At 28.9% G+C, this 22,837-nt stretch overlaps 22 non-coding genes across 22 annotated transcripts; all 22 read right to left on the bottom strand.

Annotated features, from left to right (window-relative positions):
• Positions 1-777: 777 nt before the first annotated feature.
• On the bottom strand, positions 778-918 carry LOC145761821 (U4 spliceosomal RNA). Its single transcript, XR_014287481.1, has one exon. It is a non-coding gene; the product is annotated as a U4 spliceosomal RNA (small nuclear RNA).
• An 864-nt stretch (positions 919-1,782) lies between these two features.
• On the bottom strand, positions 1,783-1,923 carry LOC145761831 (U4 spliceosomal RNA). The gene has a single exon (XR_014287490.1). It is a non-coding gene; the product is annotated as a U4 spliceosomal RNA (small nuclear RNA).
• Positions 1,924-2,788: 865 nt separating this feature from the next.
• On the bottom strand, positions 2,789-2,929 carry LOC145761861 (U4 spliceosomal RNA). The gene has a single exon (XR_014287517.1). It is a non-coding gene; the product is annotated as a U4 spliceosomal RNA (small nuclear RNA).
• An 863-nt stretch (positions 2,930-3,792) lies between these two features.
• Positions 3,793-3,933, bottom strand: LOC145761712 (U4 spliceosomal RNA). Its single transcript, XR_014287378.1, has one exon. It is a non-coding gene; the product is annotated as a U4 spliceosomal RNA (small nuclear RNA).
• Positions 3,934-4,797: 864 nt separating this feature from the next.
• Positions 4,798-4,938, bottom strand: LOC145761750 (U4 spliceosomal RNA). Its single transcript, XR_014287414.1, has one exon. It is a non-coding gene; the product is annotated as a U4 spliceosomal RNA (small nuclear RNA).
• An 863-nt stretch (positions 4,939-5,801) lies between these two features.
• Positions 5,802-5,942, bottom strand: LOC145761751 (U4 spliceosomal RNA). The gene has a single exon (XR_014287415.1). It is a non-coding gene; the product is annotated as a U4 spliceosomal RNA (small nuclear RNA).
• An 864-nt stretch (positions 5,943-6,806) lies between these two features.
• LOC145761822 (U4 spliceosomal RNA) lies at positions 6,807-6,947 on the bottom strand. Its single transcript, XR_014287482.1, has one exon. It is a non-coding gene; the product is annotated as a U4 spliceosomal RNA (small nuclear RNA).
• An 864-nt stretch (positions 6,948-7,811) lies between these two features.
• Positions 7,812-7,952, bottom strand: LOC145761832 (U4 spliceosomal RNA). The gene has a single exon (XR_014287491.1). It is a non-coding gene; the product is annotated as a U4 spliceosomal RNA (small nuclear RNA).
• An 865-nt stretch (positions 7,953-8,817) lies between these two features.
• LOC145761823 (U4 spliceosomal RNA) lies at positions 8,818-8,958 on the bottom strand. Its single transcript, XR_014287483.1, has one exon. It is a non-coding gene; the product is annotated as a U4 spliceosomal RNA (small nuclear RNA).
• An 864-nt stretch (positions 8,959-9,822) lies between these two features.
• On the bottom strand, positions 9,823-9,963 carry LOC145761834 (U4 spliceosomal RNA). Its single transcript, XR_014287493.1, has one exon. It is a non-coding gene; the product is annotated as a U4 spliceosomal RNA (small nuclear RNA).
• An 865-nt stretch (positions 9,964-10,828) lies between these two features.
• On the bottom strand, positions 10,829-10,969 carry LOC145761862 (U4 spliceosomal RNA). The gene has a single exon (XR_014287518.1). It is a non-coding gene; the product is annotated as a U4 spliceosomal RNA (small nuclear RNA).
• An 863-nt stretch (positions 10,970-11,832) lies between these two features.
• LOC145761713 (U4 spliceosomal RNA) lies at positions 11,833-11,973 on the bottom strand. Its single transcript, XR_014287379.1, has one exon. It is a non-coding gene; the product is annotated as a U4 spliceosomal RNA (small nuclear RNA).
• Positions 11,974-12,837: 864 nt separating this feature from the next.
• On the bottom strand, positions 12,838-12,978 carry LOC145761752 (U4 spliceosomal RNA). Its single transcript, XR_014287416.1, has one exon. It is a non-coding gene; the product is annotated as a U4 spliceosomal RNA (small nuclear RNA).
• An 863-nt stretch (positions 12,979-13,841) lies between these two features.
• Positions 13,842-13,982, bottom strand: LOC145761753 (U4 spliceosomal RNA). The gene has a single exon (XR_014287417.1). It is a non-coding gene; the product is annotated as a U4 spliceosomal RNA (small nuclear RNA).
• Positions 13,983-14,846: 864 nt separating this feature from the next.
• Positions 14,847-14,987, bottom strand: LOC145761824 (U4 spliceosomal RNA). Its single transcript, XR_014287484.1, has one exon. It is a non-coding gene; the product is annotated as a U4 spliceosomal RNA (small nuclear RNA).
• Positions 14,988-15,851: 864 nt separating this feature from the next.
• On the bottom strand, positions 15,852-15,992 carry LOC145761759 (U4 spliceosomal RNA). The gene has a single exon (XR_014287423.1). It is a non-coding gene; the product is annotated as a U4 spliceosomal RNA (small nuclear RNA).
• Positions 15,993-16,853: 861 nt separating this feature from the next.
• LOC145761715 (U4 spliceosomal RNA) lies at positions 16,854-16,994 on the bottom strand. Its single transcript, XR_014287381.1, has one exon. It is a non-coding gene; the product is annotated as a U4 spliceosomal RNA (small nuclear RNA).
• An 865-nt stretch (positions 16,995-17,859) lies between these two features.
• Positions 17,860-18,000, bottom strand: LOC145761835 (U4 spliceosomal RNA). Its single transcript, XR_014287494.1, has one exon. It is a non-coding gene; the product is annotated as a U4 spliceosomal RNA (small nuclear RNA).
• An 865-nt stretch (positions 18,001-18,865) lies between these two features.
• LOC145761716 (U4 spliceosomal RNA) lies at positions 18,866-19,006 on the bottom strand. The gene has a single exon (XR_014287382.1). It is a non-coding gene; the product is annotated as a U4 spliceosomal RNA (small nuclear RNA).
• An 863-nt stretch (positions 19,007-19,869) lies between these two features.
• LOC145761717 (U4 spliceosomal RNA) lies at positions 19,870-20,010 on the bottom strand. The gene has a single exon (XR_014287383.1). It is a non-coding gene; the product is annotated as a U4 spliceosomal RNA (small nuclear RNA).
• Positions 20,011-20,875: 865 nt separating this feature from the next.
• On the bottom strand, positions 20,876-21,016 carry LOC145761754 (U4 spliceosomal RNA). The gene has a single exon (XR_014287418.1). It is a non-coding gene; the product is annotated as a U4 spliceosomal RNA (small nuclear RNA).
• An 864-nt stretch (positions 21,017-21,880) lies between these two features.
• LOC145761826 (U4 spliceosomal RNA) lies at positions 21,881-22,021 on the bottom strand. Its single transcript, XR_014287485.1, has one exon. It is a non-coding gene; the product is annotated as a U4 spliceosomal RNA (small nuclear RNA).
• Between the last annotated feature and the right edge of the window lie 816 nt (positions 22,022-22,837).

A 22,837-nucleotide genomic window follows, 5' to 3' on the forward strand; every position in this document is an offset into this window, starting at 1 on the left:
TAAAATTTTAATTAACAAATTTGTTTGACCATTAAACATAATTATTAAGCATAGAAAACTAATTTCATTTTTGTTTAATAAAAGCACCAAAATAATAAATTGTATAACAACTATTTATCCGATACCTAACGTCGTCAAGTAAAATTTTATCTTGCTTTTTTTTATAAGTTTTTATCAAAATGCTGAAAATTTTTTTTTTAAATTTAACCACAACATAATCAAGATAAGCACAACTTTTTTGACATACATTTAAAAAAATTCACAGTTTTCCAGTATCAATAAATTTATTATTCAATTTGTTTTTACTTAATAATTTTGAAAGTTAATTTTCAGCGGTTTTGGTTATTTAAATAAAAAAAGATTATAAACCCAATAAAATTTTATCACATAAACTATGTAATTTTTAAAAATGGGAATAAATCAATTCAAAAATAACAAAGGTTTGTGTGGTAATCCAATCCGGAACCTTTCGTACCCGAGGTAAGTTTAATATACTTACCCTTATTATAGACCAACAAGTTTTTGTCGGTCGAGATTTTTTAGGTCCGTTGAATCGACACTTATAAATCTAAATCATAAAAGCCTTGGTTTTTTCTATGATATTTTTTTATTTAATTTATTAAAAAATGGTTTTATTTAAACGTGTTAGAGCTCGCTGCGATTACTCGACGAAAAACCAAAGCATGTGGTATTGGTGCGCTTCGAAACTTAAATCTAACAGTCAAAACCTGTCACATAAACCTCCTACATAACAGCTTTTGATTTAGAATAAAAGACTTCACTGGGAAATCTTCAGAAATTGGCTCGGCCAACGGTTTTTCACGTCGTCAGGGCGGGGTATTGGGAATAGTTTTCAACTAGCAATAATCGCACCTCGGATAAACCTCATCGGTTACGATATAGCCTCTGCGCAAAGCTATCAAAAAATGGCAAGATAACCTTTCCTATTCAAATAAAATGCTTCCATTTGTGGTGCGCAAAAATTTTTAATCAAGGAATACACATTAAAATTTTAATTAACAAATTTGTTTGACCATTAAACATAATTATTAAGCATAGAAAACTAATTTCATTTTTGTTTAATAAAAGCACCAAAATAATAAATTGTATAACAACTATTTATCCGATACCTAACGTCGTCAAGTAAAATTTTATCTTGCTTTTTCTTATAAGTTTTTATCAAAATGCTGAAAATTTTTTTTTTAAATTTAACCACAACATAATCAAGATAAGCACAACTTTTTTGACATACATTTAAAAAAATTCACAGTTTTCCAGTATCAATAAATTTATTATTCAATTTGTTTTTACTTAATAATTTTGAAAGTTAATTTTCAGTGGTTTTGGTTATTTAAATAAAAAAAGATTATAAACCCAATAAAATTTTATCACATAAACTATGTAATTTTTAAAAATGGGGATAAATCAATTCAAAAATAACAAAGGTTTGTGTGGTAATCCAATCCGGAACCTTTCGTACCCGAGGTAAGTTTAATATACTTACCCTTATTATAGACCAACAAGTTTTTGTCGGTCGAGATTTTTTAGGTCCGTTGAATCGACACTTATAAATCTAAATCATAAAAGCCTTGGTTTTTTCTATGATATTTTTTTATTTAATTTATTAAAAAATGGTTTTATTTAAACGTGTTAGAGCTCGCTGCGATTACTCGACGAAAAACCAAAGCATGTGGTATTGGTGCGATTCGAAACTTAAATCTATCAGTCAAAACCTGTCACATAAACCTCCTACATAACGGCTTTTGATTTAGAATAAAAGACTTCACTGGGAAATCTTCAGAAATTGGCTCGGCCAACGGTTTTTCACGTCGTCAGGGCGGGGTATTGGGAATAGTTTTCAACTAGCAATAATCGCACCTCGGATAAACCTCATCGGTTACGATATCGCCTCTGCGCAAAGCTATCAAAAAAATGGCAAGATAACCTTTCCTATTCAAATAAAATGCTTCCATTTGTGGTGCGCAAAAATTTTTAATCAAGGAATACACATTAAAATTTTAATTAACAAAGTTGTTTGACCATTAAACATAATTATTAAGCATAGAAAACTAATTTCATTTTTGTTTAATAAAAGCACCAAAATAATAAATTGTATAACAACTATTTATCCGATACCTAACGTCGTCAAGTAAAATTTTATCTTGCTTTTTCTTATAAGTTTTTATCAAAATGCTGAAATTTTTTTTTTTAAATTTAACCACAACATAATCAAGATAAGCACAACTTTTTTGACATACATTTAAAAAAATTCACAGTTTTCCAGTATCAATAAATTTATTTTTCAATTTGTTTTTACTTAATAATTTTGAAAGTTAATTTTCAGCGGTTTTGGTTATTTAAATAAAAAAAGATTATAAACCCAATAAAATTTTATCACATAAACTATGTAATTTTTAAAAATGGGAATAAATCAATTCAAAAATAACAAAGGTTTGTGTGGTAATCCAATCCGGAACCTTTCGTACCCGAGGTAAGTTTAATATACTTACCCTTATTATAGACCAACAAGTTTTTGTCGGTCGAGATTTTTTAAGTCCGTTGAATCGACACTTATAAATCTAAATCATAATAGCCTTGGTTTTTTCTATGATATTTTTTTATTTAATTTATTAAAAAATGGTTTTATTTAAACGTGTTAGAGCTCGCTGCGATTACTCGACGAAAAACCAAAGCATGTGGTATTGGTGCGCTTCGAAACTTAAATCTATCAGTCAAAACCTGTCACATAAACTTCCTACATAACAGCTTTTAATTTAGAATAAAAGACTTCACTGGGAAATCTTCAGAAATTGCCTCGGCCAACGGTTTTTCACGTCGCCAGGGCGGGGTATTGGGAATAGTTTTCAATTAGCAATAATCGCACCTGGGATAAACCTCATCGGTTACGATATCGCCTCTGCGCAAAGCTATCAAAAAATGGCAAGATAACCTTTCCTATTCAAATAAAATGCTTCCATTTGTGGTGCGCAAAAATTTTTAATCAAGAAATACACATTAAAATTTTAAATAACAAATTTGTTTGACCATTAAACATAATTATTAAGCATAGAAAACTAATTTCATTTTTGTTTAATAAAAGCACCAAAATAATAAATTGTATAACAACTATTTATCCGATACCTAACGTCGTCAAGTAAAATTTTATCTTGCTTTTTCTTATAAGTTTTTATCAAAATGCTGAAAATTTTATTTTAAATTTAACCACAACATAATCAAGATAAGCACAACTTTTTTGACATACATTTAAAAAAATTCACAGTTTTCCAGTATCAATAAATTTATTATTCAATTTGTTTTTACTTAATAATTTTGAAAGTTAATTTTCAGCGGTTTTGGTTATTTAAATAAAAAAAGATTATAAACCCAATAAAATTTTATCACATAAACTATGTAATTTTTAAAAATGGGAATAAATCAATTCAAAAATAACAAAGGTTTGTGTGGTAATCCAATCCGGAACCTTTCGTACCCGAGGTAAGTTTAATATACTTACCCTTATTATAGACCAACAAGTTTTTGTCGGTCGAGATTTTTTAGGTCCGTTGAATCGACACTTATAAATCTAAATCATAAAAGCCTTAGTTTTTTCTATGATATTTTTTTATTTAATTTATTAAAAAATGGTTTTATTTAAACGTGTTAGAGCTCGCTGCGATTACTCGACGAAAAACCAAAGCATGTGGTATTGGTGCGCTTCGAAACTTAAATCTAACAGTCAAAACCTGTCACATAAACCTCCTACATAACAGCTTTTGAGTTAGAATAAAAGACTTCACTGGGAAATCTTCAGAAATTGCCTCGGCCAACGGTTTTTCACGTCGTCAGGGCGGGGTATTGGGAATAGTTTTCAACTAGCAATAATCGCACCTCGGATAAACCTCATCGGTTACGATATCGCCTCTGCGCAAAGCTATCAAAAAAATGGCAAGATAACCTTTCCTATTCAAATAAAATGCTTCCATTTGTGGTGCGCAAAAATTTTTAATCAAGGAATACACATTAAAATTTTAATTAACAAAGTTGTTTGACCATTAAACATAATTATTAAGCATAGAAAACTAATTTCATTTTTGTTTAATAAAAGCACCAAAATAATAAATTGTATAACAACTATTTATCCGATACCTAACGTCGTCAAGTAAAATTTTATCTTGCTTTTTCTTATAAGTTTTTATCAAAATGCTGAAAATTTTTTTTTTAAATTTAACCACAACATAATCAAGATAAGCACAACTTTTTTGACATACATTTAAAAAAATTCACAGTTTTCCAGTATCAATAAATTTATTATTCAATTTTTTTTACTTAATAATTTTGAAAGTTAATTTTCAGCGGTTTTGGTTATTTAAATAAAAAAAGATTATAAACCCAATAAAATTTTATCACATAAACTATGTAATTTTTAAAAATGGGAATAAATCAATTCAAAAATAACAAAGGTTTGTGTGGTAATCTAATCCGGAACCTTTCGTACCCGAGGTAAGTTTAATATACTTACCCTTATTATAGACCAACAAGTTTTTGTCGGTCGAGATTTTTTAAGTCCGTTGAATCGACACTTATAAATCTAAATCATAATAGCCTTGGTTTTTTCTATGATATTTTTTTATTTAATTTATTAAAAAATGGTTTTATTTAAACGTGTTAGAGCTCGCTGCGATTACTCGACGAAAAACCAAAGCATGTGGTATTGGTGCGCTTCGAAACTTAAATCTATCAGTCAAAACCTGTCACATAAACCTCTTACATAACAGCTTTTGATTTAGAATAAAAGACTTCACTGGGAAATCTTCAGAAATTGCCTCGGCCAACGGTTTTTCACGTCGTCAGGGCGGGGTATTGGGAATAGTTTTCAACTAGCAATAATCGCACCTCGGATAAACCTCATCGGTTACGATATCGCCTGTGCGCAAAGCTATCAAAAAATGGCAAGATAACCTTTCCTATTCAAATAAAATGCTTCCATTTGTGGTGCGCAAAAATTTTTAATCAAGGAATACACATTAAAATTTTAATTAACAAATTTGTTTGACCATTAAACATAATTATTAAGCATAGAAAACTAATTTCATTTTTGTTTAATAAAAGCACCAAAATCATAAATGTATAACAACTATTTATCCAATACCTAACGTCGTCAAGTAAAATTTTATCTTGCTTTTTTTTATATGTTTTTATCAAAATGCTGAAAATTTTTTTTTTAAATTTAACCACAACATAATCAAGATAAGCACAACTTTTTTGACATACATTTAAAAAAATTCACAGTTTTCCAGTATCAATAAATTTATTATTCAATTTGTTTTTACTTAATAATTTTGAAAGTTAATTTTCAGCGGTTTTGGTTATTTAAATAAAAAAAGATTATAAACCCAATAAAATTTTATCACATAAACTATGTAATTTTTAAAAATGGGAATAAATCAATTCAAAAATAACAAAGGTTTGTGTGGTAATCCAATCCGGAACCTTTCGTACCCGAGGTAAGTTTAATATACTTACCCTTATTATAGACCAACAAGTTTTTGTCGGTCGAGATTTTTTAGGTCCGTTGAATCGACACTTATAAATCTAAATCATAAAAGCCTTGGTTTTTTCTATGATATTTTTTTATTTAATTTATTAAAAAATGGTTTTATTTAAACGTGTTAGAGCTCGCTGCGATTACTCGACGAAAAACCAAAGCATGTGGTATTGGTGCGATTCGAAACTTAAATCTATCAGTCAAAACCTGTCACATAAACCTCCTACATAACAGCTTTTGATTTAGAATAAAAGACTTCACTGGGAAATCTTCAGAAATTGCCTCGGCCAACGGTTTTTCACGTCGTCAGGGCGGGGTATTGGGAATAGTTTTCAACTAGCAATAATCGCACCTCGGATAAACCTCATCGGTTACGATATCGCCTGTGCGCAAAGCTATCAAAAAATGGCAAGATAACCTTTCCTATTCAAATAAAATGCTTCCATTTGTGGTGCGCAAAAATTTTTAATCAAGGAATACACATTAAAATTTTAATTAACAAATTTGTTTGACCATTAAACATAATTATTAAGCATAGAAAACTAATTTCATTTTTGTTTAATAAAAGCACCAAAATAATAAATTGTATAACAACTATTTATCCGATACCTAACGTCGTCAAGTAAAATTTTATCTTGCTTTTTTTTATAAGTTTTTATCAAAATGCTGAAAATTTTTTTTTTAAATTTAACCACAACATAATCAAGATAAGCACAACTTTTTTGACATACATTTAAAAAAATTCACAGTTTTCCAGTATCAATAAATTTATTATTCAATTTGTTTTTACTTAATAATTTTGAAAGTTAATTTTCAGCGGTTTTGGTTATTTAAATAAAAAAAGATTATAAACCCAATAAAATTTTATCACATAAACTATGTAATTTTTAAAAATGGGAATAAATCAATTCAAAAATAACAAAGGTTTGTGTGGTAATCCAATCCGGAACCTTTCGTACCCGAGGTAAGTTTAATATACTTACCCTTATTATAGACCAACAAGTTTTTGTCGGTCGAGATTTTTTAGGTCCGTTGAATCGACACTTATAAATCTAAATCATAAAAGCCTTGGTTTTTTCTATGATATTTTTTTATTTAATTTATTAAAAAATGGTTTTATTTAAACGTGTTAGAGCTCGCTGCGATTACTCGACGAAAAACCAAAGCATGTGGTATTGGTGCGCTTCGAAACTTAAATCTAACAGTCAAAACCTGTCACATAAACCTCCTACATAACAGCTTTTGATTTAGAATAAAAGACTTCACTGGGAAATCTTCAGAAATTGGCTCGGCCAACGGTTTTTCACGTCGTCAGGGCGGGGTATTGGGAATAGTTTTCAACTAGCAATAATCGCACCTCGGATAAACCTCATCGGTTACGATATAGCCTCTGCGCAAAGCTATCAAAAAATGGCAAGATAACCTTTCCTATTCAAATAAAATGCTTCCATTTGTGGTGCGCAAAAATTTTTAATCAAGGAATACACATTAAAATTTTAATTAACAAATTTGTTTGACCATTAAACATAATTATTAAGCATAGAAAACTAATTTCATTTTTGTTTAATAAAAGCACCAAAATAATAAATTGTATAACAACTATTTATCCGATACCTAACGTCGTCAAGTAAAATTTTATCTTGCTTTTTCTTATAAGTTTTTATCAAAATGCTGAAAATTTTTTTTTTAAATTTAACCACAACATAATCAAGATAAGCACAACTTTTTTGACATACATTTAAAAAAATTCACAGTTTTCCAGTATCAATAAATTTATTATTCAATTTGTTTTTACTTAATAATTTTGAAAGTTAATTTTCAGTGGTTTTGGTTATTTAAATAAAAAAAGATTATAAACCCAATAAAATTTTATCACATAAACTATGTAATTTTTAAAAATGGGGATAAATCAATTCAAAAATAACAAAGGTTTGTGTGGTAATCCAATCCGGAACCTTTCGTACCCGAGGTAAGTTTAATATACTTACCCTTATTATAGACCAACAAGTTTTTGTCGGTCGAGATTTTTTAGGTCCGTTGAATCGACACTTATAAATCTAAATCATAAAAGCCTTGGTTTTTTCTATGATATTTTTTTATTTAATTTATTAAAAAATGGTTTTATTTAAACGTGTTAGAGCTCGCTGCGATTACTCGACGAAAAACCAAAGCATGTGGTATTGGTGCGATTCGAAACTTAAATCTATCAGTCAAAACCTGTCACATAAACCTCCTACATAACGGCTTTTGATTTAGAATAAAAGACTTCACTGGGAAATCTTCAGAAATTGGCTCGGCCAACGGTTTTTCACGTCGTCAGGGCGGGGTATTGGGAATAGTTTTCAACTAGCAATAATCGCACCTCGGATAAACCTCATCGGTTACGATATCGCCTCTGCGCAAAGCTATCAAAAAAATGGCAAGATAACCTTTCCTATTCAAATAAAATGCTTCCATTTGTGGTGCGCAAAAATTTTTAATCAAGGAATACACATTAAAATTTTAATTAACAAAGTTGTTTGACCATTAAACATAATTATTAAGCATAGAAAACTAATTTCATTTTTGTTTAATAAAAGCACCAAAATAATAAATTGTATAACAACTATTTATCCGATACCTAACGTCGTCAAGTAAAATTTTATCTTGCTTTTTCTTATAAGTTTTTATCAAAATGCTGAAATTTTTTTTTTTAAATTTAACCACAACATAATCAAGATAAGCACAACTTTTTTGACATACATTTAAAAAAATTCACAGTTTTCCAGTATCAATAAATTTATTTTTCAATTTGTTTTTACTTAATAATTTTGAAAGTTAATTTTCAGCGGTTTTGGTTATTTAAATAAAAAAAGATTATAAACCCAATAAAATTTTATCACATAAACTATGTAATTTTTAAAAATGGGAATAAATCAATTCAAAAATAACAAAGGTTTGTGTGGTAATCCAATCCGGAACCTTTCGTACCCGAGGTAAGTTTAATATACTTACCCTTATTATAGACCAACAAGTTTTTGTCGGTCGAGATTTTTTAAGTCCGTTGAATCGACACTTATAAATCTAAATCATAAAAGCCTTGGTTTTTTCTATGATATTTTTTTATTTAATTTATTAAAAAATGGTTTTATTTAAACGTGTTAGAGCTCGCTGCGATTACTCGACGAAAAACCAAAGCATGTGGTATTGGTGCGCTTCGAAACTTAAATCTAACAGTCAAAACCTGTCACATAAACCTCCTACATAACAGCTTTTGATTTAGAATAAAAGACTTCACTGGGAAATCTTCAGAAATTGGCTCGGCCAACGGTTTTTCACGTCGTCAGGGCGGGGTATTGGGAATAGTTTTCAACTAGCAATAATCGCACCTCGGATAAACCTCATCGGTTACGATATAGCCTCTGCGCAAAGCTATCAAAAAATGGCAAGATAACCTTTCCTATTCAAATAAAATGCTTCCATTTGTGGTGCGCAAAAATTTTTAATCAAGGAATACACATTAAAATTTTAATTAACAAATTTGTTTGACCATTAAACATAATTATTAAGCATAGAAAACTAATTTCATTTTTGTTTAATAAAAGCACCAAAATAATAAATTGTATAACAACTATTTATCCGATACCTAACGTCGTCAAGTAAAATTTTATCTTGCTTTTTCTTATAAGTTTTTATCAAAATGCTGAAAATTTTTTTTTTAAATTTAACCACAACATAATCAAGATAAGCACAACTTTTTTGACATACATTTAAAAAAATTCACAGTTTTCCAGTATCAATAAATTTATTATTCAATTTGTTTTTACTTAATAATTTTGAAAGTTAATTTTCAGTGGTTTTGGTTATTTAAATAAAAAAAGATTATAAACCCAATAAAATTTTATCACATAAACTATGTAATTTTTAAAAATGGGGATAAATCAATTCAAAAATAACAAAGGTTTGTGTGGTAATCCAATCCGGAACCTTTCGTACCCGAGGTAAGTTTAATATACTTACCCTTATTATAGACCAACAAGTTTTTGTCGGTCGAGATTTTTTAGGTCCGTTGAATCGACACTTATAAATCTAAATCATAAAAGCCTTGGTTTTTTCTATGATATTTTTTTATTTAATTTATTAAAAAATGGTTTTATTTAAACGTGTTAGAGCTCGCTGCGATTACTCGACGAAAAACCAAAGCATGTGGTATTGGTGCGATTCGAAACTTAAATCTATCAGTCAAAACCTGTCACATAAACCTCCTACATAACGGCTTTTGATTTAGAATAAAAGACTTCACTGGGAAATCTTCAGAAATTGGCTCGGCCAACGGTTTTTCACGTCGTCAGGGCGGGGTATTGGGAATAGTTTTCAACTAGCAATAATCGCACCTCGGATAAACCTCATCGGTTACGATATCGCCTCTGCGCAAAGCTATCAAAAAAATGGCAAGATAACCTTTCCTATTCAAATAAAATGCTTCCATTTGTGGTGCGCAAAAATTTTTAATCAAGGAATACACATTAAAATTTTAATTAACAAAGTTGTTTGACCATTAAACATAATTATTAAGCATAGAAAACTAATTTCATTTTTGTTTAATAAAAGCACCAAAATAATAAATTGTATAACAACTATTTATCCGATACCTAACGTCGTCAAGTAAAATTTTATCTTGCTTTTTCTTATAAGTTTTTATCAAAATGCTGAAATTTTTTTTTTTAAATTTAACCACAACATAATCAAGATAAGCACAACTTTTTTGACATACATTTAAAAAAATTCACAGTTTTCCAGTATCAATAAATTTATTTTTCAATTTGTTTTTACTTAATAATTTTGAAAGTTAATTTTCAGCGGTTTTGGTTATTTAAATAAAAAAAGATTATAAACCCAATAAAATTTTATCACATAAACTATGTAATTTTTAAAAATGGGAATAAATCAATTCAAAAATAACAAAGGTTTGTGTGGTAATCCAATCCGGAACCTTTCGTACCCGAGGTAAGTTTAATATACTTACCCTTATTATAGACCAACAAGTTTTTGTCGGTCGAGATTTTTTAAGTCCGTTGAATCGACACTTATAAATCTAAATCATAATAGCCTTGGTTTTTTCTATGATATTTTTTTATTTAATTTATTAAAAAATGGTTTTATTTAAACGTGTTAGAGCTCGCTGCGATTACTCGACGAAAAACCAAAGCATGTGGTATTGGTGCGCTTCGAAACTTAAATCTATCAGTCAAAACCTGTCACATAAACTTCCTACATAACAGCTTTTAATTTAGAATAAAAGACTTCACTGGGAAATCTTCAGAAATTGCCTCGGCCAACGGTTTTTCACGTCGCCAGGGCGGGGTATTGGGAATAGTTTTCAATTAGCAATAATCGCACCTGGGATAAACCTCATCGGTTACGATATCGCCTCTGCGCAAAGCTATCAAAAAATGGCAAGATAACCTTTCCTATTCAAATAAAATGCTTCCATTTGTGGTGCGCAAAAATTTTTAATCAAGAAATACACATTAAAATTTTAAATAACAAATTTGTTTGACCATTAAACATAATTATTAAGCATAGAAAACTAATTTCATTTTTGTTTAATAAAAGCACCAAAATAATAAATTGTATAACAACTATTTATCCGATACCTAACGTCGTCAAGTAAAATTTTATCTTGCTTTTTCTTATAAGTTTTTATCAAAATGCTGAAAATTTTATTTTAAATTTAACCACAACATAATCAAGATAAGCACAACTTTTTTGACATACATTTAAAAAAATTCACAGTTTTCCAGTATCAATAAATTTATTATTCAATTTGTTTTTACTTAATAATTTTGAAAGTTAATTTTCAGCGGTTTTGGTTATTTAAATAAAAAAAGATTATAAACCCAATAAAATTTTATCACATAAACTATGTAATTTTTAAAAATGGGAATAAATCAATTCAAAAATAACAAAGGTTTGTGTGGTAATCCAATCCGGAACCTTTCGTACCCGAGGTAAGTTTAATATACTTACCCTTATTATAGACCAACAAGTTTTTGTCGGTCGAGATTTTTTAGGTCCGTTGAATCGACACTTATAAATCTAAATCATAAAAGCCTTAGTTTTTTCTATGATATTTTTTTATTTAATTTATTAAAAAATGGTTTTATTTAAACGTGTTAGAGCTCGCTGCGATTACTCGACGAAAAACCAAAGCATGTGGTATTGGTGCGCTTCGAAACTTAAATCTAACAGTCAAAACCTGTCACATAAACCTCCTACATAACAGCTTTTGAGTTAGAATAAAAGACTTCACTGGGAAATCTTCAGAAATTGCCTCGGCCAACGGTTTTTCACGTCGTCAGGGCGGGGTATTGGGAATAGTTTTCAACTAGCAATAATCGCACCTCGGATAAACCTCATCGGTTACGATATCGCCTCTGCGCAAAGCTATCAAAAAAATGGCAAGATAACCTTTCCTATTCAAATAAAATGCTTCCATTTGTGGTGCGCAAAAATTTTTAATCAAGGAATACACATTAAAATTTTAATTAACAAAGTTGTTTGACCATTAAACATAATTATTAAGCATAGAAAACTAATTTCATTTTTGTTTAATAAAAGCACCAAAATAATAAATTGTATAACAACTATTTATCCGATACCTAACGTCGTCAAGTAAAATTTTATCTTGCTTTTTCTTATAAGTTTTTATCAAAATGCTGAAAATTTTTTTTTTAAATTTAACCACAACATAATCAAGATAAGCACAACTTTTTTGACATACATTTAAAAAAATTCACAGTTTTCCAGTATCAATAAATTTATTATTCAATTTTTTTTACTTAATAATTTTGAAAGTTAATTTTCAGCGGTTTTGGTTATTTAAATAAAAAAAGATTATAAACCCAATAAAATTTTATCACATAAACTATGTAATTTTTAAAAATGGGAATAAATCAATTCAAAAATAACAAAGGTTTGTGTGGTAATCTAATCCGGAACCTTTCGTACCCGAGGTAAGTTTAATATACTTACCCTTATTATAGACCAACAAGTTTTTGTCGGTCGAGATTTTTTAAGTCCGTTGAATCGACACTTATAAATCTAAATCATAATAGCCTTGGTTTTTTCTATGATATTTTTTTATTTAATTTATTAAAAAATGGTTTTATTTAAACGTGTTAGAGCTCGCTGCGATTACTCGACGAAAAACCAAAGCATGTGGTATTGGTGCGCTTCGAAACTTAAATCTATCAGTCAAAACCTGTCACATAAACCTCTTACATAACAGCTTTTGATTTAGAATAAAAGACTTCACTGGGAAATCTTCAGAAATTGCCTCGGCCAACGGTTTTTCACGTCGTCAGGGCGGGGTATTGGGAATAGTTTTCAACTAGCAATAATCGCACCTCGGATAAACCTCATCGGTTACGATATCGCCTGTGCGCAAAGCTATCAAAAAATGGCAAGATAACCTTTCCTATTCAAATAAAATGCTTCCATTTGTGGTGCGCAAAAATTTTTAATCAAGGAATACACATTAAAATTTTAATTAACAAATTTGTTTGACCATTAAACATAATTATTAAGCATAGAAAACTAATTTCATTTTTGTTTAATAAAAGCACCAAAATCATAAATGTATAACAACTATTTATCCAATACCTAACGTCGTCAAGTAAAATTTTATCTTGCTTTTTTTTATATGTTTTTATCAAAATGCTGAAAATTTTTTTTTTAAATTTAACCACAACATAATCAAGATAAGCACAACTTTTTTGACATACATTTAAAAAAATTCACAGTTTTCCAGTATCAATAAATTTATTATTCAATTTGTTTTTACTTAATAATTTTGAAAGTTAATTTTCAGCGGTTTTGGTTATTTAAATAAAAAAAGATTATAAACCCAATAAAATTTTATCACATAAACTATGTAATTTTTAAAAATGGGAATAAATCAATTCAAAAATAACAAAGGTTTGTGTGGTAATCCAATCCGGAACCTTTCGTACCCGAGGTAAGTTTAATATACTTACCCTTATTATAGACCAACAAGTTTTTGTCGGTCGAGATTTTTTAGGTCCGTTGAATCGACACTTATAAATCTAAATCATAAAAGCCTTGGTTTTTTCTATGATATTTTTTTATTTAATTTATTAAAAAATGGTTTTATTTAAACGTGTTAGAGCTCGCTGCGATTACTCGACGAAAAACCAAAGCATGTGGTATTGGTGCGATTCGAAACTTAAATCTATCAGTCAAAACCTGTCACATAAACCTCCTACATAACAGCTTTTGATTTAGAATAAAAGACTTCACTGGGAAATCTTCAGAAATTGCCTCGGCCAACGGTTTTTCACGTCGTCAGGGCGGGGTATTGGGAATAGTTTTCAACTAGCAATAATCGCACCTCGGATAAACCTCATCGGTTACGATATCGCCTGTGCGCAAAGCTATCAAAAAATGGCAAGATAACCTTTCCTATTCAAATAAAATGCTTCCATTTGTGGTGCGCAAAAATTTTTAATCAAGGAATACACATTAAAATTTTAATTAACAAATTTGTTTGACCATTAAACATAATTATTAAGCATAGAAAACTAATTTCATTTTTGTTTAATAAAAGCACCAAAATAATAAATTGTATAACAACTATTTATCCGATACCTAACGTCGTCAAGTAAAATTTTATCTTGCTTTTTTTTATAAGTTTTTATCAAAATGCTGAAAATTTTTTTTTTAAATTTAACCACAACATAATCAAGATAAGCACAACTTTTTTGACATACATTTAAAAAAATTCACAGTTTTCCAGTATCAATAAATTTATTATTCAATTTGTTTTTACTTAATAATTTTGAAAGTTAATTTTCAGCGGTTTTGGTTATTTAAATAAAAAAAGATTATAAACCCAATAAAATTTTATCACATAAACTATGTAATTTTTAAAAATGGGAATAAATCAATTCAAAAATAACAAAGGTTTGTGTGGTAATCCAATCCGGAACCTTTCGTACCCGAGGTAAGTTTAATATACTTACCCTTATTATAGACCAACAAGTTTTTGTCGGTCGAGATTTTTTAGGTCCGTTGAATCGACACTTATAAATCTAAATCATAAAAGCCTTGGTTTTTTCTATGATATTTTTTTATTTAATTTATTAAAAAATGGTTTTATTTAAACGTGTTAGAGCTCGCTGCGATTACTCGACGAAAAACCAAAGCATGTGGTATTGGTGCGCTTCGAAACTTAAATCTAACAGTCAAAACCTGTCACATAAACCTCCTACATAACAGCTTTTGATTTAGAATAAAAGACTTCACTGGGAAATCTTCAGAAATTGGCTCGGCCAACGGTTTTTCACGTCGTCAGGGCGGGGTATTGGGAATAGTTTTCAACTAGCAATAATCGCACCTCGGATAAACCTCATCGGTTACGATATAGCCTCTGCGCAAAGCTATCAAAAAATGGCAAGATAACCTTTCCTATTCAAATAAAATGCTTCCATTTGTGGTGCGCAAAAATTTTTAATCAAGGAATACACATTAAAATTTTAATTAACAAATTTGTTTGACCATTAAACATAATTATTAAGCATAGAAAACTAATTTCATTTTTGTTTAATAAAAGCACCAAAATAATAAATTGTATAACAACTATTTATCCGATACCTAACGTCGTCAAGTAAAATTTTATCTTGCTTTTTCTTATAAGTTTTTATCAAAATGCTGAAAATTTTTTTTTTAAATTTAACCACAACATAATCAAGATAAGCACAACTTTTTTGACATACATTTAAAAAAATTCACAGTTTTCCAGTATCAATAAATTTATTATTCAATTTGTTTTTACTTAATAATTTTGAAAGTTAATTTTCAGTGGTTTTGGTTATTTAAATAAAAAAAGATTATAAACCCAATAAAATTTTATCACATAAACTATGTAATTTTTAAAAATGGGGATAAATCAATTCAAAAATAACAAAGGTTTGTGTGGTAATCCAATCCGGAACCTTTCGTACCCGAGGTAAGTTTAATATACTTACCCTTATTATAGACCAACAAGTTTTTGTCGGTCGAGATTTTTTAGGTCCGTTGAATCGACACTTATAAATCTAAATCATAAAAGCCTTGGTTTTTTCTATGATATTTTTTTATTTAATTTATTAAAAAATGGTTTTATTTAAACGTGTTAGAGCTCGCTGCGATTACTCGACGAAAAACCAAAGCATGTGGTATTGGTGCGATTCGAAACTTAAATCTATCAGTCAAAACCTGTCACATAAACCTCCTACATAACGGCTTTTGATTTAGAATAAAAGACTTCACTGGGAAATCTTCAGAAATTGCCTCCGCCAACGGTTTTTCACGTCGTCAGGGCGGGGTGTTGGGAATAGTTTTCTACTAGCAATAATCGCACCTCGGATAAACCTCATCGGTTACGATATCGCCTCTGCGCAAAGCTATCAAAAAATGGCAAGATAACCTTTCCTATTCAAATAAAATGCTTCCATTTGTGGTGCGCAAAAATTTTTAATCAAGGAATACACATTAAAATTTTAATTAACAAATTTGTTTGACCATTAAACATAATTATTAAGCATAGAAAACTAATTTCATTTTTGTTTAATAAAAGCACCAAAATAATAAATTGTATAACAACTATTTATCCGATACCTAACGTCGTCAAGTAAAATTTTATCTTGCTTTTTCTTATAAGTTTTTATCAAAATGCTGAAAATTTTTTTTTTAAATTTAACCACAACATAATCAAGATAAGCACAACTTTTTTGACATACATTTAAAAAAATTCACAGTTTTCCAGTATCAATAAATTTATTATTCAATTTTTTTTTACTTAATAATTTTGAAAGTTAATTTTCAGCGGTTTTGGATATTTAAATAAAAAAAGATTATAAACCCAATAAAATTTTATCACATAAACTATGTAATTTTTAAAAATGGGAATAAATCAATTCAAAAATAACAAAGGTTTGTGTGGTAATCCAATCCGGAACCTTTCGTACCCGAGGTAAGTTTAATATACTTACCCTTATTATAGACCAACAAGTTTTTGTCGGTCGAGATTTTTTAGGTCCGTTAAATCGACACTTATAAATCTAAATCATAAAAGCCTTGGTTTTTTCTATATTTTTTTATTTAATTTATTAAAAAATGGTTTTATTTAAACGTGTTAGAGCTCGCTGCGATTACTCGACGAAAAACCAAAGCATGTGGTATTGGTGCGCTTCGAAACTTAAATCTATCAGTCAAAACCTGTCACATAAACCTCCTACATAACAGCTTTTGATTTAGAATAAAAGACTTCACTGGGAAATCTTCAGAAATTGCCTCGGCCAACGGTTTTTCACGTCGTCAGGGCGGGGTATTGGGAATAGTTTTCAACTAGCAATAATCGCACCTCGGATAAACCTCATCGGTTACGATATCGCCTCTGCGCAAAGCTATCAAAAAAATGGCAAGATAACCTTTTCTATTCAAATAAAATGCTTCCATTTGTGGTGCGCAAAAATTTTTAATCAAGGAATACACATTAAAATTTTAATTAACAAATTTGTTTGACCATTAAACATAATTATTAAGCATAGAAAACTAATTTCATTTTTGTTTAATAAAAGCACCAAAATAATAAATTGTATAACAACTATTTATCCGATACCTAACGTCGTCAAGTAAAATTTTATCTTGCTTTTTTTTATAAGTTTTTATCAAAATGCTGAAAATTTTTTTTTTAAATTTAACCACAACATAATCAAGATAAGCACAACTTTTTTGACATACATGTAAAAAAATTCACAGTTTTTCAGTATCAATAAATTTATTATTCAATTTGTTTTTACTTAATAATTTTGAAAGTTAATTTTCAGCGGTTTTGGTTATTTAAATAAAAAAAGATTATAAACCCAATAAAATTTTATCACATAAACTATGTAATTTTTAAAAATGGGAATAAATCAATTCAAAAATAACAAAGGTTTGTGTGGTAATCCAATCCGGAACCTTTCGTACCCGAGGTAAGTTTAATATACTTACCCTTATTATAGACCAACAAGTTTTTGTCGGTCGAGATTTTTTAGGTCCGTTGAATCGACACTTATAAATCTAAATCATAAAAGCCTTGGTTTTTTCTATGATATTTTTTTATTTAATTTATTAAAAAATGGTTTTATTTAAACGTGTTAGAGCTCGCTGCGATTACTCGACGAAAAACCAAAGCATGTGGTATTGGTGCGCTTCGAAACTTAAATCTAACAGTCAAAACCTGTCACATAAACCTCCTACATAACAGCTTTTGATTTAGAATAAAAGACTTCACTGGGAAATCTTCAGAAATTGCCTCGGCCAACGGTTTTTCACGTCGTCAGGGCGGGGTATTGGGAATAGTTTTCAACTAGCAATAATGGCACCTCGGATAAACCTCATCGGTTACGATATCGCCTCTGCGCAAAGCTATCAAAAAAATGGCAAGATAACCTTTCCTATTCAAATAAAATGCTTCCATTTGTGGTGCGCAAAAATTTTTAATCAAGAAATACACATTAAAATTTCAATTAACAAAGTTGTTTGACCATTAAACATAATTATTAAGCATAGAAAACTAATTTCATTTTTGTTTAATAAAAGCACCAAAATAATAAATTGTATAACAACTATTTATCCGATACCTAACGTCGTCAAGTAAAATTTTATCTTGCTTTTTCTTATAAGTTTTTATCAAAATGCTGAAAATTTTTTTTTTAAATTTAACCACAACATAATCAAGATAAGCACAACTTTTTTGACATACATTTAAAAAAATTCACAGTTTTCCAGTATCAATAAATTTATTATTCAATTTGTTTTTACTTAATAATTTTGAAAGTTAATTTTCAGCGGTTTTGGTTATTTAAATAAAAAAAGATTATAAACCCAATAAAATTTTATCACATAAACTATGTAATTTTTAAAAATGGGGATAAATCAATTCAAAAATAACAAAGGTTTGTGTGGTAATCCAATCCGGAACCTTTCGTACCCGAGGTAAGTTTAATATACTTACCCTTATTATAGACCAACAAGTTTTTGTCGGTCGAGATTTTTTAGGTCCGTTGAATCGACACTTATAAATCTAAATCATAAAAGCCTTGGTTTTTTCTATGATATTTTTTTATTTAATTTATTAAAAAATGGTTTTATTTAAACGTGTTAGAGCTCGCTGCGATTACTCGACGAAAAACCAAAGCATGTGGTATTGATGCGCTTCGAAACTTAAATCTATCAGTCAAAACCTGTCACATAAACCTCCTACATAACAGCTTTTAATTTAGAATAAAAGACTTCACTGGGAAATCTTCAGAAATTGCCTCGGCCAACGGTTTTTCACGTCGTCAGGGCGGGGTATTGGGAATAGTTTTCAACTAGCAATAATCGCACCTCGGATAAACCTCATCGGTTACGATATCGCCTCTGCGCAAAGCTATCAAAAAATGGCAAGATAACCTTTCTTATTCAAATAAAATGCTTCCATTTGTGGTGCGCAAAAATTTTTAATCAAGGAATACACATTAAAGTTTTAATTAACAAATTTGTTTGACCATTAAACATAATTATTAAGCATAGAAAACTAATTTCATTTTTGTTTAATAAAAGCACCAAAATAATAAATTGTATAACAACTATTTATCCGATACCTAACGTCGTCAAGTAAAATTTTATCTTGCTTTTTTTATAAGTTTTTATCAAAATGCTGAAAATTTTTTTTTTAAATTTAACCACAACATAATCAAAATAAGCACAACTTTTTTGACATACATTTAAAAAAATTCACAGTTTTCCAGTATCAATAAATTTATTATTCAATTTGTTTTTACTTAATAATTTTGAAAGATAATTTTCAGCGGTTTTGGTTATTTAAATAAAAAAAGATTATAAACCCAATAAAATTTTATCACATAAACTATGTAATTTTTAAAAATGGGAATAAATCAATTCAAAAATAACAAAGGTTTGTGTGGTAATCCAATCCGGAACCTTTCGTACCCGAGGTAAGTTTAATATACTTACCCTTATTATAGACCAACAAGTTTTTGTCGGTCGAGATTTTTTAGGTCCGTTGAATCGACACTTATAAATCTAAATCATAAAAGCCTTGGTTTTTTCTATGATATTTTTTTATTTAATTTATTAAAAAATGGTTTTATTTAAACGTGTTAGAGCTCGCTGCGATTACTCGACGAAAAACCAAAGCATGTGGTATTGGTGCGCTTCGAAACTTAAATCTATCAGTCAAAACCTGTCACATAAACCTCCTACATAACAGCTTTTGATTTAGAATAAAAGACTTCACTGGGAAATCTTCAGAAATTGCCTCGGCCAACGGTTTTTCACGTCGTCAGGGCGGGGTATTGGGAATAGTTTTCAACTAGCAATAATCGCACCTCGGATAAACCTCATCGGTTACGATATCGCCTCTGCGCAAAGCTATCAAAAAAATGGCAAGATAACCTTTCCTATTCAAATAAAATGCTTCCATTTGTGGTGCGCAAAAATTTTTAATCAAGGAATACACATTAAAATTTTAATTAACAATTTTGTTTGACCATTAAACATAATTATTAAGCATAGAAAACTAATTTCATTTTTGTTTAATAAAAGCACCAAAATAATAAATTGTATAACAACTATTTATCCGATACCTAACGTCGTCAAGTAAAATTTTATCTTGCTTTTTCTTATAAGTTTTTATCAAAATGCTGAAAATTTTTTTTTTAAATTTAACCACAACATAATCAAGATAAGCACAACTTTTTTGACATACATTTAAAAAAATTCACAGTTTTCCAGTATCAATCAATTTATTATTCAATTTGTTTTTACTTAATAATTTTGAAAGTTAATTTTCAGCGGTTTTGGTTATTTAAATAAAAAAAGATTATAAACCCAATAAAATTTTATCACATAAACTATGTAATTTTTAAAAATGGGGATAAATCAATTCAAAAATAACAAAGGTTTGTTTGGTAATCCAATCCGGAACCTTTCGTACCCGAGGTAAGTTTAATATACTTACCCTTATTATAGACCAACAAGTTTTTGTCGGTCGAGATTTTTTAAGTCCGTTGAATCGACACTTATAAATCTAAATCATAAAAGCCTTGGTTTTTTCTATGATATTTTTTTATTTAATTTATTAAAAAATGGTTTTATTTAAACGTGTTAGAGCTCGCTGCGATTACTCGACGAAAAACCAAAGCATGTGGTATTGGTGCGATTCGAAACTTAAATCTATCAGTCAAAACCTGTCACATAAACCTCCTACATAACAGCTTTTGATTTAGAATAAAAGACTTCACTGGGAAATCTTCAGAAATTGCCTCGGCCAACGGTTTTTCACGTCGTCAGGGCGGGGTATTGGGAATAGTTTTCAACTAGCAATAATCGCACCTCGGATAAACCTCATCGGTTACGATATCGCCTGTGCGCAAAGCTATCAAAAAATGGCAAGATAACCTTTCCTATTCAAATAAAATGCTTCCATTTGTGGTGCGCAAAAATTTTTAATCAAGGAATACACATTAAAATTTTAATTAACAAATTTGTTTGACCATTAAACATAATTATTAAGCATAGAAAACTAATTTCATTTTTGTTTAATAAAAGCACCAAAATAATAAATTGTATAACAACTATTTATCCGATACCTAACGTCGTCAAGTAAAATTTTATCTTGCTTTTTTTTATAAGTTTTTATCAAAATGCTGAAAATTTTTTTTTTAAATTTAACCACAACATAATCAAGATAAGCACAACTTTTTTGACATACATTTAAAAAAATTCACAGTTTTCCAGTATCAATAAATTTATTATTCAATTTGTTTTTACTTAATAATTTTGAAAGTTAATTTTCAGCGGTTTTGGTTATTTAAATAAAAAAAGATTATAAACCCAATAAAATTTTATCACATAAACTATGTAATTTTTAAAAATGGGAATAAATCAATTCAAAAATAACAAAGGTTTGTGTGGTAATCCAATCCGGAACCTTTCGTACCCGAGGTAAGTTTAATATACTTACCCTTATTATAGACCAACAAGTTTTTGTCGGTCGAGATTTTTTAGGTCCGTTGAATCGACACTTATAAATCTAAATCATAAAAGCCTTGGTTTTTTCTATGATATTTTTTTATTTAATTTATTAAAAAATGGTTTTATTTAAACGTGTTAGAGCTCGCTGCGATTACTCGACGAAAAACCAAAGCATGTGGTATTGGTGCGCTTCGAAACTTAAATCTAACAGTCAAAACCTGTCACATAAACCTCCTACATAACAGCTTTTGATTTAGAATAAAAGACTTCACTGGGAAATCTTCAGAAATTGGCTCGGCCAACGGTTTTTCACGTCGTCAGGGCGGGGTATTGGGAATAGTTTTCAACTAGCAATAATCGCACCTCGGATAAACCTCATCGGTTACGATATAGCCTCTGCGCAAAGCTATCAAAAAATGGCAAGATAACCTTTCCTATTCAAATAAAATGCTTCCATTTGTGGTGCGCAAAAATTTTTAATCAAGGAATACACATTAAAATTTTAATTAACAAATTTGTTTGACCATTAAACATAATTATTAAGCATAGAAAACTAATTTCATTTTTGTTTAATAAAAGCACCAAAATAATAAATTGTATAACAACTATTTATCCGATACCTAACGTCGTCAAGTAAAATTTTATCTTGCTTTTTCTTATAAGTTTTTATCAAAATGCTGAAAATTTTTTTTTTAAATTTAACCACAACATAATCAAGATAAGCACAACTTTTTTGACATACATTTAAAAAAATTCACAGTTTTCCAGTATCAATAAATTTATTATTCAATTTGTTTTTACTTAATAATTTTGAAAGTTAATTTTCAGCGGTTTTGGTTATTTAAATAAAAAAAGATTATAAACCCAATAAAATTTTATCACATAAACTATGTAATTTTTAAAAATGGGGATAAATCAATTCAAAAATAACAAAGGTTTGTGTGGTAATCCAATCCGGAACCTTTCGTACCCGAGGTAAGTTTAATATACTTACCCTTATTATAGACCAACAAGTTTTTGTCGGTCGAGATTTTTTAGGTCCGTTGAATCGACACTTATAAATCTAAATCATAAAAGCCTTGGTTTTTTCTATGATATTTTTTTATTTAATTTATTAAAAAATGGTTTTATTTAAACGTGTTAGAGCTCGCTGCGATTACTCGACGAAAAACCAAAGCATGTGGTATTGGTGCGATTCGAAACTTAAATCTATCAGTCAAAACC

This window comes from Corella eumyota, chromosome 7 (assembly GCF_963082875.1).
Source record: "Corella eumyota chromosome 7, kaCorEumy4.1, whole genome shotgun sequence".
Taxonomy (NCBI): domain Eukaryota; kingdom Metazoa; phylum Chordata; class Ascidiacea; order Phlebobranchia; family Corellidae; genus Corella; species Corella eumyota.